Genomic DNA, 17,589 nt, shown 5'->3' on the forward strand with positions numbered 1-17,589 from the left:
GTATGTGTTAAAGCCAAATAAATAAGGTGCAGTATACTCACTCCTTAAGTTGCATGATATCCGCTTGTTTGGAGTGTCTTACTCAGGTATCTGGTGATGATGTTCCAAGGGAGGTTTCAATAAAACTGGGAGTAAAATGGAAACTCCGTAAACAGTATGTGAAACTGATGGTAATAAAATAAGTAGTAACTTACTTCATTAATAAAGAACTTCTGGCCGTCACAGCAGAAAAAAGGAATAATATTCCGATTTAAATAAAAAATATTTATTAGCTCAACGCGTTTCAACGTCTAAAAACAAGAGCAATTTTAAAATAGATTAAAACAGTTGAAAGGTAATCTGCCGCCCCCAACGTCGCCGCCACTATATTATTAAATTTAGATTTATTGTAATTATATTTAAGTTAGGGGGTGTTAGAGTTAGACTTAGGTTTAGGGGTTAATAACTTTAATATAGTGGCGGCGACGTTGGGGTGACAGATTAGGGGTTAATAAATGTAGGTAGGTGGCGGCGATGTTAGGGACGGCAGATTAGGGGTTAATAATATTTAACTAGTGTTTGCGAGGCGGGAGTGCGGCGGTTTAGGGGTTAATATGTTTATTATACTGGCGGCCATGTTGGGACGGCAGATTAGGGGTTAATAAATGTAGGTAGGTTGCAGCGACACAGGGGGCGGCAGATTAGGGGTTAATACATATAATGTAGGTGCCGGCGATGTTGGGGGCAGCAGATTAGGGGTTAATAAGTATAATGTAGGTGGCGGTGGTGTCCGGAGCGGCAGATTAGGGGTTAGCTCACCGCTGATTTAAGCAGCGCTGGAGTGAGATTTGGAGCAAAATTTTGCTCTGCGCTCACTTTTTGTCTTTTAACGTAGGGTTTGTAAAAACTCGTAATACCAGTGCTGTATGTAAGTGAGCGGTGAGAGAAAACTGCTCGTTAGCACCGCACCCCTGTTACCGCAAAACTCGTAATCTAGGTGTATGTTATTCTAGCGGCATGGAATAGATTGAGTGACTGTACGTTCAAACAGATGGTGTAACAAGGTTTTTAGCATGTCCATAGATCATGTTTTTTTGTTTGTTTTCTTATTATACTTTTACATCTCTCTACAGAGAAGATGCTCCTTATGAGATCTACGTGCAGACAGCTAACAGTTTATACATACTAAGAGAAGTAGTGCATTTACTAATTAACCATGCAAGGATAAGAGGTTCTTCAGGCTAGCTCTACAAGCTCTATTAAGGTTTTGTATTTGAGGTAACCTTTAGCGGATTACATGTTTTTAAGATAGGCTGTCATTCTCAAGACTTTGGCATTTACATGGTTTATGTGTTAGATATAGGGCTGCCGGCGTCCGAGGCAGTGCAAGCTACTATATAAGTCAAAGGCTAGCTACAGGGATACTGTAAGGGTAAAGGACCCTAAGAATAAATTGATTGCATTTTTATCATTACCCCTACTGACAGCTATCAAGAATTACATTGCTCCATCTTTTATACCAAATGAGAACTACTCGTATGAAAGTTTCTTAATGTGTACGCTCAGAATATGTTTGATTCATTAGTCCCCAGGCAACACCTTATATCTCGCTAAATTTTATATACACCCCAAGGAACATAAGACTACCCTCTAGGTTAGTTCTAGTTATCAGAAGAACATTACCAGCATAGTCATTGTTAGGACCTCATAATTGTACCAGTTCTAATAGGCTCGTCTTTCTACTATTTTTAAATATGCCTGAATCCAAAAGAACAAGTATTGTGATCATAAGCATTACTTCTTAAATTTGAAACGAGGCCCTAGAGGATCGTATACTATTGCTTTGTAAGCCTTGTTTAACCTACGTTATAAAAGATGAGTCTTGTCTTTCAACAGGCGGTTATGCTCTGAACCATCCATATAAATTAGCAAATTATATAACTCAACAATATTTCCTGCAGCATAACATGTCTTTACATAGTTATGTTATTTTATATCATTTATACACTTGGTTACATGATATGTTTGGAACATGCAATATATTGAATGTTTATACTTTTTCAACGCCTTGAGAAAAATTATATTAAAAAGACAAGTAAGGTATCTCCCCTCACCCTTTCCCACTCTGTTTATCAGAGTGGGTCATATCCAACACCCCTTTTCCGTCACCGTCCAGTGGTGACCGCAATCCCAGAGGGGAGATACAACTCATACCCCTCCCCATATTAGTTTAATGACAACAAAGTCCTGGAGGGGCAATATATCTAACTGAGTACCTTATGTGGCTAAGACTTCATGCCTAGCTCTTATTTCTCCTTGCAATGTTATATATACCCTTTGCCAACCCAGCCTCAAAAGTTTATCTCTTAGCTCCGTCTCCCCACTCCCCTTCCCCCTTACACCTTTGAGCTTACTTCGTAAGCAAAGGAAAATAAATCCTACGGAAATTTTATTTATATTATTAAATATATTGATACACATGTACTGTTATCTATAATCGTAATTATACGTGACATGCTGCTGTCTTGTTACCTTGCTGTTCCATATTTTAGTTATGTCACGATCATGTATCATATTACTAAGGGTCCAAGAGCGACCCTATATGACTTTATTTATTACATAACCCCTATTATATCCTCAAACCACTACATAATAATATCAGAGGTCCAAGAGTGACCGTCACCTGCTACATGAGGTGTAATTTTATCTAGTTTATCTCTACGCTTTGCATTAGGGGTAAAGTCTACATTGCCTTACAAATGGCAACCAATTATATATTAAAAGAGGTTTGATGGAGAGTATATAGGTTGACTATTTATCAAGGATTAGGTTTTGCATTTCATGTTATTATGCTTTATTTATAATGTACAAATTGTGCATTAGCGATATGTTATATCACTCAGATGGGACTGTTTAGACATATGCTTATGTCACTAATTACATTGCAACCTTACTAACGTTTATACTGTATTACCTCAATAAAAATTGATTTTGAAAAAAAAAAAAACAGGTACTTCTTCGCCTCAGAAACAATTCTCTTGTAGCCAAACTGGAGAAATGTGAGTTTGATCAAGTTCAGATCCAGTTCCTTGGCTATGTCTTTTCGAAGGAAGGTTTTGCCATGGATCCTACTAAGATAGCCACAGTTCTGGAATGGCCTCAACCCACCACATTAAAGAAAATACAGAGATTCTTGGGGTTCACCAACTATTATCGCAAGTTTATAAAGAACTTCTCCCAAATCGTTGCTCCACTCACTGAGCTGATTAAACGAAACAGAGACTGCAAGAATTGGCCTCCTGTAGCTGTGGATGCTTTCTCTCATCTGAAAAAGGTCTTTTGTTCTGCTCCTGTGCTCTGCCATCCTGATCCTGACCTGCAGTTCACTTTAGAGGTTCATGCCTCCGAGATAAGAGCTGTTGCAGTATTAACCCAAAGAGAACCTTTAACCTCCAAATTGCACCCTGTAGCCTTTTTCTCCAAATGGTTCACTCCTACAGAAAGGAATTACGATGTGGATAATCGTGAACTCTTAGCCATTAAGATGACCCTGACTGAATGGCGTCATTGGCTAGAGGGTATCGCCAACCCCATTCAGATTCTCACTGACCACAAGAATCTGACATACCTAGAGACTGCTCATCGAATCAATTCTCGACAGACCAGGTGGGCCCTATTCTTATCCCGTTTTAACATTATAGTCTCTTACCTTCCTGGGACCAAGAATAAAAAGGCTGATGCCCTTTCCCATCCGTTTCCTCAGTCTAGTGACTCTTCTGAAGCTCCTATCGAACACATCATACCTCCCTCCTGTGTGGTTGCTCAGCTTAACACTTCTCTCCTTCAAAGACTGCAACGTGCCCAGTCAAAAAAACCTTCTGAAGCCCCTGTGTCTCCTGAGATCCTTTATGTTCCTCCTAACCTTCACTCTTCTGTGCTATCCTGGGCTCATGATAGGAAACTGTCAGGTTATCCTGGTTTTGCAAGAACCTTTAAACTCCTTTCCCAACACCTGTGGTGGCCTACCATGAAGTCGGACTCTCAGAATTATGTCAAGGCTTGTCAGACTTGTGCTGTTAATAAGACCCCCGTTCTCTACCGCATGGCCTACTTCAACCATTGTCCATACCTAAACAACCATGGACACACATAGCCATGGATTTTGTTGTAGATCTCCCTCCTTCTGACCATCATACAGTCATCTGGGTTGTGGTGGATCGATTCTCTAAACTTGCTCATTTTGTACCTTTACCTAAGTTACCTACAGCTTAAGAATTGTCCACTCTTTTTCTGTTACACGTGGTACGGCTCCATGGTATACCCATGAATATTGTCTCTGACAGAGGCCCTGAATTTATTTCTACCTTTTGGAGAAACTTTTGCAAATTGTTTGGAAACACTGTTTCGTTATCCTCTGGTTATGACCCCCAGACTAATGGACAGACGGAAAGGACCAATCAGGATCTTGAAACTTATCTAAGAGCATATGTCAATTCATAGCATATCAATTGGTCTGGCGTGTTACCCCTCGCTGAACTGGCAAAAGAACACTCATTGGCATTATTCTCTATGATGCTCTTCTTTCCAGGCCGCAGCTGGTTCTCAATCTCGTGTTTTTCCTCTTTCTGCTCAATCAACAGGAGTTCCTGCTGCAGAGCGTCGCTTCATTTACCTCATTACCCATTGGCAACGAATACGCTCTCAGTTACACTCAACCATCTCCAGATACAAGAGGTTTGCCGATCATCATCGAGCTCATGTTCGTGCCTTTTCTGCAGGTGATCGTGTCTGGGTCTCTACCCGACATATCCGCTTACGTCAACCTTGTCACAATTTAGGACCTCGGTACATTGGTCCTTATAAAGTCCTCAAAACACTTTCTCCTGTTGCCTACAGAGTGGCCTTGCCTAAGACCTTGCACATTCACCCGGTCTTTCACATCTCCCTGCTCAAATCCTACATCACGAGTAAGTATAGTCGACTCAGACATCCTCCTTCTCCACTCATGATTCAATGGAAACCAGAGTATGAGGTTGCTAGGATCCTTGACTCCAGAATTAAACGCAGGCAGCTCCAATAAATCGTTCACTGGAAGGGTTTCTCTGTGGCGGATCGTTCCTAGGTCCCTGCCTGTGATGTGCATGCTCTATCTTTGGTCTCCAAATTCCATGCTGCTCATCCTTTGAAACCGACTCTGGTTCCCGGAGGGAACCCTTGAGTGGGGGGCTATGTCACGCCGCTCCTTGGGTTCCAGCCGCTGCTCTGATCCGTTGTCATGACCTCTCTTTCTTGATGCCGGTCCGGATCTCACCTGTGCTCTCATTGGCACCAAACCTTCACCTATGTAAGTACCTCAGTTGCTCTCATCTTTGCCCAAGTATAGGTGTTACTGTGTGTGCTCCTAGGTGCTTTATTACTTTGTATTGCAGGATTGTCTTATCGTTACTGAACTCTACCTGTCTGACCACTCTGCCTGTTTAACCATTGAATTGCTGGATTGTCTTATCATTGCTGAACTCTGCCTGTCTGACCACTCTGACTGTTTAACCCTTGAATTGCTGGATTGCCTTATCATTGCTGAACTCTGCCTGTCTGACCACTCTGCCTGTTTAACCCTTGAATTGCTGGATTGCCTAATCATTACTAAGCTCTGCCTGTCTGACCTTTCTATTGGTTTACCCCTGAACTGCTTAACTGCTGGATTACCTTTTGTTGCTCTCCTCTGCCTGTTCCTGACCATTCATTTAGTTTGCCCTTGAACTGATAAACTTCTGGATTAGCTTTTGCTGCTGACCTCTGCTGTTCCTGATCATTCTATTGGTTTACCCCTGTACTGCTATTCTGCTGGATTGCCTTTCTGTTGCCGAACTCTGCCAGTATCTGACCATTCTCTGTCTTAATCTTATTGCCGTAAAGGACTACCCTGTCTACCGTGAGTACTGCTTACCTCATTTCTTAAACTCACTTTGTTCTGGGATATTTCCTTATCCTTCCACTTGACGCCGGTATAAGAAGACTACTGGCCAAGTTTGGTCTGATAGGGAAATATCCCACGAGCATTACAAGAATACAGTCCCTACAGTCAAACATGGTGCAGGTTCACTGATGTTTTGGGGTTGCTTTGCTGCTTCAGGCACTAGATGTCTTGCCTGTGTGCATGGCATTATGAAATCTGAAGACTACCAAAGAATTATGTGGTGCAATGTAGGGCCCAGTATCAGAAAGTTTGGTCTCCGTCAGAGGTCATGGGTCTTACAGCAGGATAATGACCCAAAGCATAAGTCAAAAAGCACCTAGAAATAGTTTAAGACAAAGCGCTGGAGTGTACTGAACTGGCCAGCAATGAGTCCAGATCTTAATCCCATAGAGCACCTTTGGAGAGATATCAAAACAGCAGTTGGGAAAAGGAACCCTTCCAATCTGAGAGACCTGGAGCAGTTGGCGAAAGAAGAGTGGTCCAAAATTTTAGTACAGAGGTGTAAGATACTCATTGATGGTTACAGGAAGCAATGGATTTCAAGGGGTGTGCTACCAAATATTAAATTGAGTGTGCCAATAATTTTGTCCAGTCCATTTTGGGAGTTTTGCATGGAATGTGTCAGATTTGGGGGGTTTTCTCCACTTTTTTGTGTCATACCAGTACAAACAAATGAAATTTACATAAGAATGCCTAAACATTTGTAATTGCAACAATCTTCTTGGCGAAGTGGTGCAATATCTGACAGAAATGCAGGGGTACCAATATTTTTGGCCATGACTGTGTGTATATATATATATATATATATATATATATATATATATATATATATATATATATATATACAGTGGATATAAAAAGTCTACACACCCCTGTTAAAATGTCAGGTTTCTGTGATGTAAAAAAATGAGACAAAGATAAATCATTTCAGAACTTTTTCCACCTTTAATGTGACCTATAAACTGTACAACTCAATTGAAAAACAAACTGAAATCTTTTAGGTAAAGGGAAATAAAAATAAAAAAACTAAAATAATATGGTTGCATAAGTGTGAACACCCTTTTATAACTGGGGATGTAGCTGTGTTCAGAATTAAGCAATCACATTCAAAATCATGTTAAATAGGAGTCAGTACACACCTGTCATCATTTAAAGTGCCTCTGATTAACCTCAAATAAAGTTCGGCTATTCTAGTAGGTCTTTCTTGACATTTTGTTAGATGCATCCTACAGCAAAAGCCATGGTCCGCAGAGAGCTTCTAAAGCATTAGAGGGATCTCATTGTTAAAAGGTATCAGTCAGGAGAAGGGTACAAAAGAATTTCCAAGGCATTAGATATACCATGGAACACAGTGAAGACAGTCATCATCAAGTGAAGAAAATATGGTGCAACAGTGACATTACCAAGAACTGGATGTCCCTCCAAAATTGATGAAAAGACGAGAAGAAAACTGGTCTGGGAGGCTGCCAAGAGGCCTACAGCAAGGCAAGTACTGGCTGTGTGGTACATGTGACAACAATCGCCCAAATTCTTCATATGTCTGGGCTATGGGGTAGTGTGGCAAGACGGAAGCCTTTTCTTAAAAAAAAAACATCCAAGCCCAGCTAAATTTTGCAAAAACACATCTGAAGTTTCCCAAAAGCATGTTGCAAAAGGTGTTCTGGTCTGATGAAACCAAAGTTGAACTTTTTGGCCATAATTCCAAAAGATATGTTTGGTGCAAAAACAACACTGCATATCACCAAAAGAACACCATACCCACAGTGAAGCATGGTGGTGTCAGCATCATGCTTTGGGGCTGTTTTACTTCAGCTGGAACTGGGGCCTTAGTCAAGGTAGAGGGAATAATGAACAGTTCTAAATACCAGACAATATTGGCACAAAACCTTCAGGCTTCTGCTAGAAATCTGAACATGAAGTGAAACTTCATCTTTCAGCATGACAACGACCCAAATCATACATCCGAATCAACAAAGGAATGACTTCACCAGAAGAAGATTAACGTTTTGGGATGGCCCAGCCAGAGCCCAGACCTGAATCCAATTCAAAATCTGTTGCGTGATCTGAAGAGGGCTGTGCACAGGAGAGGCCCTCGCATTCTGACAGATTTAGAGTGTTTTTGCAAAGAAGAGTGGGCAAATCTTGCCAAGTCAAGATGTGCCATGCTGAAAAACTCATACCCAAAAAGACTGAGTGCTGTAATAAAATCAAAAGGTGCTTCAATAAAGTATTAGTTTAAGGGTGTTCACACTTATGCAACCATTATTTTTATTTTTTTATTTTTATTTTCCTTTACCTAAAATATTTCAGTTTGTTTTTCAATTGAGTTGTACAGTTTATAGGTCAAATTAAAGGTGCAAAAAGTTCTGAAATGATTTATCTTTGTCTCATTTTTTTACATCACAGAAACCTGACATTTTAACAGGGGTGTGTAGACTTTTTATATCCACTGTATATATATATATATATATATATATATATATATATATATATATATATATATATATAAATATCCAAAAAAGAGAGCACTCACCAGGACTTATACTTTAAAGCATTTACAGCTTTATTTTAACAAAGTGACGTTTCGAGGATTTTAACCTCGTCCTCAGACTTTACAACAGTGTACATACCTCAATGCTTTTAAACCCTCCACCGACTATCACCGCGATACCGGCACCTATATGCAAAATTATTGAAACTGAAAAAAAGAAAGATCGATTTAACGTTGCACGGAACTTTCCTATCAGATTATCATAGGAAACTCTTTATTCCTAGAGGATTCAGAGTAAAGAACATTCCGACTATAGGCAGGAACAACCCTGCGTTTTGCATTAAGTGGTGCAGCATTTTGAATAAATGCGCTTTAGATTTGATGCTTCTGGTCATTGAAGAAGTGAGAATATTACTGGATAAAGTCGATGTCGAAATACAACAATTTGAATTCACACATATAACGACACTAGAAGCAGATCAAGAAAACAAATGGTTAGAAAAATTAACCAAACAAGTACTGGATTTCGAAACAGAATTGCTAACTTTCAAGAATCGTAAGTGGGATGCTGTAGAATCTGACTACAAAGAGAAAAAGGTCTATAGGTGGTTACTTTCGGCAGAAGAAAGACAGAGGACCTTTGAAATCAGACCTAGGAGACCAAGATTCTACAAACCAAGAAATATGACCACAATAGATTCTTCTGGCAATAGCACTGACTCAGATGGGATAACATCTACCGAAGCATCACAGAGATCATTTGATGGGGGGATTACTACAAGATCAAAAAACTTGGCAGGCATCGGACGCACATCAGGAGAGGGGGTGGTAAGGGGAAGACCACCCAGAGCCAAACGCAGAATGTAATGAATGATATAGTAATCAACCTCAGCTCATACCAGTTGTCAGCATTGGAGATCAAGATACTAAACAAAGGCTTGTCATTTATCCCAACAGCTTTCTACAAACCCTTTGACATGTACATAGATATGCAAAAGTTTGAATGGAACTTAAGATTGAAGGAACATTTTGGCATGGGACTTGGGGATACTACTGAAGAAACTGCTAACATCCATAAATTAAAACCGAAAAGCACCTATGATTGTTCAAGTACAAATCCTAGTATTAAAACATACAGTAGACTACTATTGGATGACACAGATAAAATGTGTACATCGGTCAAACCGGGTTGCAGAAACAACCTAACCAAAGAAGAAAAGAGAACACTGGATAACTTGAGCACAAATAAAGATCTAATTTTTAGGGAGGCCGATAAGGGAGGCGCATTGGTCATAATGGACTATTCTTACTACAAGCAAGAGATACTTTCTCAGCTGACTGATACGGCTACATACAAACAACTGACCTACAACCCTACCATATTGTTCAAAAAACAGATAGATGAAGTTTTGGATCGAGCATTTAGGAATGGATGGTTGACGAAACAAGAAAGGAACTTTATGGAAGTAAAGTTCCCAAGGGTTCCGGCTTTCTATACACTGCCGAAGATCCATAAGCACCCAAATTGCCCACCGGGCAGACCTATCGTGTCCTCCATAGGATCCCTCTTACAACCGTTAGCAGTATTTCTGGATAGTATACTCCAACCATGTGTCCGCAATATGCCTTCGTTTCTGTTGGACTCGATTAGTCTGATTAAAGAGATCAAATCATTCCCAACAATCAAGCAACCCACCTTATTAGCAACATTGGATGTGGTTAGTCTTTATACTTCCATACCACACGAACAGGGGATGATGGCAGTTCGCAAACAATTGAACCGATACCCATACGTGGGACCACCAGTAGAGCTAATCCTGGAATTATTGGATCTCTGCCTCAGCAGAAACTACTTCAAGTTCGAGAAATCGTTCTTTTTGCAACTACAAGGGACGGCGATGGGGTCTAATATGGCCCCATCGTACGCCAATTTATTTATGGCAGAATTTGAAGAACGAGACACGGATCTATTTCTACACCAACACATTAAATATTTCAAACGCTACATAGATGATTTGATCATTCTATGGTCAGGTACGGAGGAAGAATTAGATGATTGGCATAGGATATTAAACAACATTAATCCAAAGCTACAATTTAAGATGACCAAAAGTTCTACATCAGTAGATTTCCTCGACCTGCGAATATCTATGGAAGACGGTGTGTTGGGCACAACCTTGTACAAAAAGGAGACAGATAGGAACTCATTGTTGGAGGCTACTAGCTGTCATCCTCCATCACTTAAGAAGGCTTTACCTATCTCTCAATTTAAGCGGGTTATGCGAAATAACAGCAAACAGAGTAATGCCCAACAACAGCTGATAGAGATGAAAGCACGATTCTTACAGAGGGGCTATCAAGAGAAACAGATTAACCAACACTTCCAGAAATTTACCTCCATGGATCAGGATACAGCTTTAAGAACTGTGCCAAAAGGGGATAAAGAGAGAAGGATGATACTTACGACCACTTACACCTCAGACAAGCAGAACCTACAAAAATTGGTAAAAAAGAACTGGAATATCGTGGAAAGTGATAAAAATCTGCCATTTAGGGGTTCTAGATACCCACAAGTAGGCTTCAGAAGATCACGCTCTCTACGGGACATTCTGGTGAAGGTTGACCCTGTACTGTGCTACGAAAAATCGAACTGGCTACAGACTAAAAAACCTGGATGTTATAAGTGTGCGGGATGCACTACATGTAGTGGTTTGTCTAACGCAAAATTCTTTGTTCATCCAACCACCAATCGCAGATACAGGATCCGACATAGAGTAACCTGCACGACGACACATATAGTGTATTTATTACACTGTCCGTGTGGGTTATTCTATGTCGGGAAGACTATCGACGACTTGCGCACCCGTATGGCCAATCATCGTGCAGCCATTCGATTGGCTATAAAAAACAAGGGGTCAGACCAACCCATGGCACGACATTTTGCGCTGACTGGCCATACGGTTGCTGACCTGAGATATGTGATCATTGATCACATTCCACCCCCAACTAGAGGGGGTGATAGGGATAGACTCCTGTTGCAGTGCGAGTCCAGGTGGATCTTCAATCTGGGCACTTTGGTGCCCGGAGGGTTGAATACCAACCTGGATTGGCACTGCTATCTGTGATACCATAAGTCTAGGGAGTATTATCCTGAAGTTAGCAATAATTTGTATTATGATAGCCAGTATAGCCATACGTGGTGGTAGGTTTGACTCAAAATCATGTCTATACCAATTCCCAGTTTTTGAAATAGTTAGGTAAATTTGACACAATAATCTACATGCATCGTAGGGATGTTAAGTGTTGTAACTATCTAGCTCTTATAATGGATATTGTTAGAATGTTAAGGGCATTGAGAATATTGTAACAATTGAACAGCTCTGTATTATAACCATTTGTATTCACATTTTTGTTTTTAGTGTACACCGCGGCCGGTTGCCATGCCGACGCTCTGACATGCGCAGTCTTGCGCACGGGACGCCGGGTGACTTCCGGTATCGCGGTGATAGTCGGTGGAGGGTTTAAAAGCATTGAGGTATGTACACTGTTGTAAAGTCTGAGGACGAGGTTAAAATCCTCGAAACGTCACTTTGTTAAAATAAAGCTGTAAATGCTTTAAAGTATAAGTCCTGGTGAGTGCTCTCTTTTTTGGATATTTGTGAAGGCACACTGCGGCATTGGATGCACCCTGGGCAGTTGAACAGCGGAGTGAGTGCAGAGTTCATTTGGGATTTTGTATATATATATATATATATATATATATATATATATATAAAACACAGGAATGGACCGCACTCACAGACTGGTCTGGGTACACATCCTAAGCCACAGCAAACTCCACAGCCCTGAACACTGACAGACAGCTGCAAAGTTCCCAGCAACCCAGGCAGTTAATCCCAAAGCAGCCTGGGTGACAGGCCCGCAGGGAAGCATTACAAACATTATCAACACAACACACAGAAAACCTGGCACTCGCCAGCAGATTCACAGTAATGTTTAAAAGCAAAACTGGGGGAAGTCAGTTACATTTGGCGCCAAAAGATGAAGCCCAGGACAACAACAAGGTCTCCCCCTTCCTGCAAAATGTAACTGACTTCCCCGAGTTTTGCTTTTAAACATTACTGTGAATCTGCTGGCGAGTGCCAGGTTGTGTTGATAATGTTTGTAATGCTTCCCTGCGGGCCTGTTACCCAGGCTGCTTTGGGGTTAACTGCCTGGGTTGCTGGGAACTTTGCAGCTGTCTGTTAGTGTTCATGGCTGTGGAGTTTGGCTAACCTCTCCTCATAGTTAAAATTCTCCATTCCCCTTATTAGTTTTGTGACCCTTCTCTGAACTTTTTCTAACTCTTGTAACTCTGTTGTATGATTGCAAACGAGAAAAAAAAGAGGATAATATAAACAGAGAACATGGTCTTACCAAGTATGTTTAAGTGTATTCGATGGACAGATCCCCAGGTGCTTTGACTGGGAAGGAACCAATATTCAATAAATACATGATGCTCCTACTGATATGTTTTATGGTACTTGGCAGAGGGGTGATATTAATAATTAAGGGATTAATTATTTGATTTGTTTTTCATCCCAAAAGGATTCCATCGCTATAAAGAAATCTTTCCTTACTTGATATGTATATGCAATTATTTCTAGGTTTAATGTAAAGCTTGCTGAGTTATACCATTCTATGATGCCTCCTTATTTTTATTTCTAAAATGTAGAACCTTACATTTTCCAGTACTGAATCTCATTTTCCATTTACCAGCCCATTCTTCCAATTTGTGTAAATACCCTTGCATTGCAATTTCATCCTGCACTGACCTAATGATCTTAAACAACTTTGTATCATCTGCAAACATAAAGATGTTGCTATATCCTTGCTCCAAGTCATTAAAATAATATTAAAAATAACAGGGCCAATACTGATACCTGGGGGACTCCACTGATTATCTTTGTCCAATCAGAGTATGATCTTGGTCTTTTATCCAGTTATTTATCCATGAGCTAACATTTTCAGCTATTCCCAGACCCTTAAATTTGTACAATAATCTCTCATGTGGCAATGTATTAAAATCCTTTGCAAAATCCAAGTATATCACATCAACTGATTCCCCTTTATGTATATTTTACTTAGTTCCTCATAGAATCTAAATAAGATCAGTTTGACGTGATCTATTTCTCATAAAACCATGCTGATTTGAACTCATAGTGGCCGATTTATTAAATGTATGTCTGACATGATCCGCTCAGCGTATCATGTCCGCCAGACATCGCTGAATGCAATGCCGCCCCCTGCAGATCCACGGACAGATCCACTAGCAGGGGTGTCAATCAACCCGATCGTATCTGATCGGGTTGATTGCTGTCCGCCGCTCAGAGGCGGTGTACCAGTTAAGGAGCAGCGGTCTTAAGACTGCTGCTTCTTAAATGCTGTTTCCAGTGAGCCTGAAGGCTCGTGCAGAAACAGGAGGATCAGGGGCCATTTGGCCCCATAATCTTGTTTATACGAATATACTCATCAATGTAATCCATTATAATCCTTTCAAGTATCTTGCCCACTACCAATGTAAGACTAACAGGTCTATAGCTTCCCTTTTAAAAAGTGGCACAACATCAGCTTTATGCCAGTCCTGGGGTACAATGCATGAGGATAATGAGTCTTGGAAAATTAAGAGAAGAGGTTTGGCTATAACAGTGCTTTGTTCCCTTCAGGGGCGGAACTACCGGTGGTGCAGCAGTCGCAATTGCGACTTGGCCCCCTTAAGGGGGGGCCACTTCAGCCCCCCATTTTTTTTAAAAAAAATAAAATAAAAAATGATTTTTTTTCCAACTTACATGCCCCTGACTGACAGGCCGTCTTTAACAATTAGCCGATTGCGCAAGGGGCCCCATTAACTGCCCCTGGCGATTGACAGCATGCCTAGCCTGGCCCTAATCCCCCTGTCAGACGAGCTGAGGGGGCGCGGTTATCCCCTCACTGGCTGCTGTATGCATAGTGCAGTCTAGGGTCTTGGTTTGATTGTTCATTTTACATTTATTTTGAGTTGCTAATATTTTCCAGAAATCCATATTAAGGCGTTCATAAAAGTAACAAACTATGAAACAGGTGGCTGGTACAGTGTATAACAGAAAATACACCACTTCTGACCATGAGTTTTTCCAGCTTATCTGCGTTTTCCCCACCAGTTTTCATCACCCTCCTAATGTGGAAAAGAGACACAAAGCCAGATAGAATAAAAGAGGTGCCTATGATGAGATAGCAGGCTAAGGGGATAAGAACAAATCCAGTTAAAGCACTCACATCCATGCTGCAAACATAACACACTCAAGTTAGCTCATCTCCTGCCACTTTTCTCATCACTAAAATCATAATAGTTTTAACAGCTGGGATTTCCCAGGCAGCCAAGTGGAAGTAGCTGCTATTTGCTTTTATTGCTTCGTGTCCCCACTTCTTTCCGGCAGCCAACAACCAGGTTAGTGTCAAAATGAGCTGGCCATGCCAAAGTAGTAGAGGATAAGGAAGACTATGGTGCATCCAGTGCTTTCTAGGCCCTCCTGGATGACTTAGAGCTGCCAACTATCTCTGTCACAAACTATGCTGTCTGCTCCTGCAAACAGCCGGATAATATATCCCACAGAGTACACACAATAGCATGTAGAGAGGAAGATGATGGGTCTCTCTGGGTATTTGAAGTGCTGGGGGTCTATGTATGTGTGTGTGTGAGTATGAGGGCTTGTTATTCAGAGCTCCTGTTTCCAAAAAGTCTGTGATGACTGAGTGCTGGCCTGGGTGGGAATTTGGCTGGCAGTGATGCTCAGCAGGCCATACGTAACCGCGTAACTGATTAGAAGTTAGTAAATGGGAAAAAGTTTTTGGATTTGGTTACAAAAGTCTGAAGGTAAGCTTTACTTGTTAATTTGCAGGGACATAGCCATGAATGGTGGCAAAAACAAAGATTCTCCATTAGATTGTTAACTCCAGCCAATCAGGCAATGAAGTGACATTTTCTGAGTTTACCTCACACTTTTCTGAATCACTATAATTGTATGCCTAGATGACAAGTTTGGTATGAAAGTTGTTGCATTCTAATTAATTATAGTTTAATTATTCTGCTTGGCTTTGTATTTACTGATTTAGTAGCTCTTTACTGGTGAGTGCTACGAAGGAGAGCCCAGGTAAAGGGTATAGCGCTGCGGAATCTGTTGGCGCTCTACAAATAACCAATAATAATAATAAAAAAAGGAAATTAAAGGGACATTAAACACTTTAAGATGGTAACATAAAATGATAAATCGTATATATAAAAATAACTCTGCAATATAATTTCATTATTTATTTTGTCCCCTTTTTCTGTAATTCCATTCTAAAATTGCGAGCTTTTCAGTTCCTGTTAGAAATGGAAGTGCAGAGCACTTTTATATTCCACACAGCCATTGGCTGCACACTCTAGTGACCTATTTATGACTGTCCCTAATTGGCCACAGCAGAGAAGGTAACCTAAGTTACAACATGGCAGCTCCCTTTGTTTTATAGACACTAAAACTTTACACTTATTTTGTCAATATTTAAACATATAATTAAACTTTAAAAAATACATCTATATGTTATTCTCAGACTAATCTTTTCTTTGAATGCATCATTCTACCTAGCATTTATTTAGTGTTTAATGTCCTTTTAAATCATATTTCCTGCAAATTCCATATCTCAGTTCAATACACTTAACAAACATCACTTATATTTACATTTTTCTATTTTTTTTTTAATATAACAATGGTATCTGGCAGAAAGAATAGAGGAATTATATCTACCTGAAGAGGTGGAAATGTAGGCTTAAAAATTCTAATCATCTTCTTTAAAGATAAATAACTTTTACTAGTTAGATAGCATATGGACATAACAGTAAGTATAAGGGATACTAAACCCTAATATTTTCTTTCATGATTCATATAGAGCAGCAATTTTAAGCAACTTTCTAATTTACTTCTATTATCAATTTTTCTTCGTTCTCATGTTATCTTTATTTGAAAAAGCAGGAATGTAAGCCTAAGATCCGGCTCATTTTTTGTTCAGCACCTGGGTAGCACTTGCTGATTGGTGGCTAAATGTAGCAAACCAATCAGCAAGCGCTACCCAAGTGCTGAACCAAAAATGGACTGGCTCTTAACCTTTCATTCCTGCTTTTTCAAATAAAGATAGCAAGAAAACAAAGAAACATTGATAATAGGAGTAAATTAGAAAGTTGCTTAAAATTGCATGCCCTATCTGAATCATAAAATAAATAAATTGGGTTTAGTGTCCCTTTAATTACCATTTTTCATGTAATAAAATGTGTTCATTGGTGTAGTGAGTGGAAAAATAAATTAAAGGTATATGAAACAAAACATTTTTATTTCATGTATCAGAGCATACAATTGTAAACAACTTTCCAATTTACTTCAAATTAGCAAATTTGCTTTAGTCCTTTGTTATTTTTTTTTTACATTTTATTTATAACAAGGCTTTGACAGAACATTGTGATTATGCATCCTATTCAACAAATGATCTCAGTTGCACAGAATCAAGAGAGTTTGTTCACATTTTCATTACAGAACAGATAAAAAGGGTATGGTGTACAATTAACATGAAATAAATGTTGCTGAAGCCATTTAAGTGTATATATATATATATTTATATATAAAAATAAGTCCCAAGTGGATTCCACACTCACTATTACAAAACAGCATCCGGGGTGCACTTTAAATATTGGCATAAACGTTTAGAAAGAAAGGCACTCTCCGTAAAATGATCAGTAAAAACCTTTATTAATGTGAACGTTTTCGGGGTTGCCCCTGTCCTCAAGTCTGAGGATGGGAGCAACCCCAAAAACGTTCACATTAGTAAAGGTTTTTACTTATCATTATACGGAGAGTGCCTTTCTTTCTAAACGTTTATATATATATATATATATATATATATAATTTATTTTTATTATTATCGGTTATTTGTAGAGCGCCAACAGATTCCGCAGCGCTATCTATCTATCTATCTATCTATCTATCTATATGTGTGTGTGGGGGGGGGGGGGTCTATTGGATCACAAACATTAACAAAAATCATAGCTAAGCAAAAGATAATTATTTTAGAAATACACAGAAAAATAAACAAAACA

At 39.7% G+C, this 17,589-nt stretch overlaps 1 pseudogene; it reads right to left on the reverse strand.

Annotated features, from left to right (window-relative positions):
• Positions 1-14,383: 14,383 nt before the first annotated feature.
• On the reverse strand, positions 14,384-16,777 carry LOC128664698 (frizzled-10-B-like; annotated as a pseudogene).
• Between the last annotated feature and the right edge of the window lie 812 nt (positions 16,778-17,589).

The sequence above is a fragment of the Bombina bombina genome, chromosome 6 (genome assembly GCF_027579735.1).
Source record: "Bombina bombina isolate aBomBom1 chromosome 6, aBomBom1.pri, whole genome shotgun sequence".
NCBI lineage: Eukaryota > Metazoa > Chordata > Amphibia > Anura > Bombinatoridae > Bombina > Bombina bombina.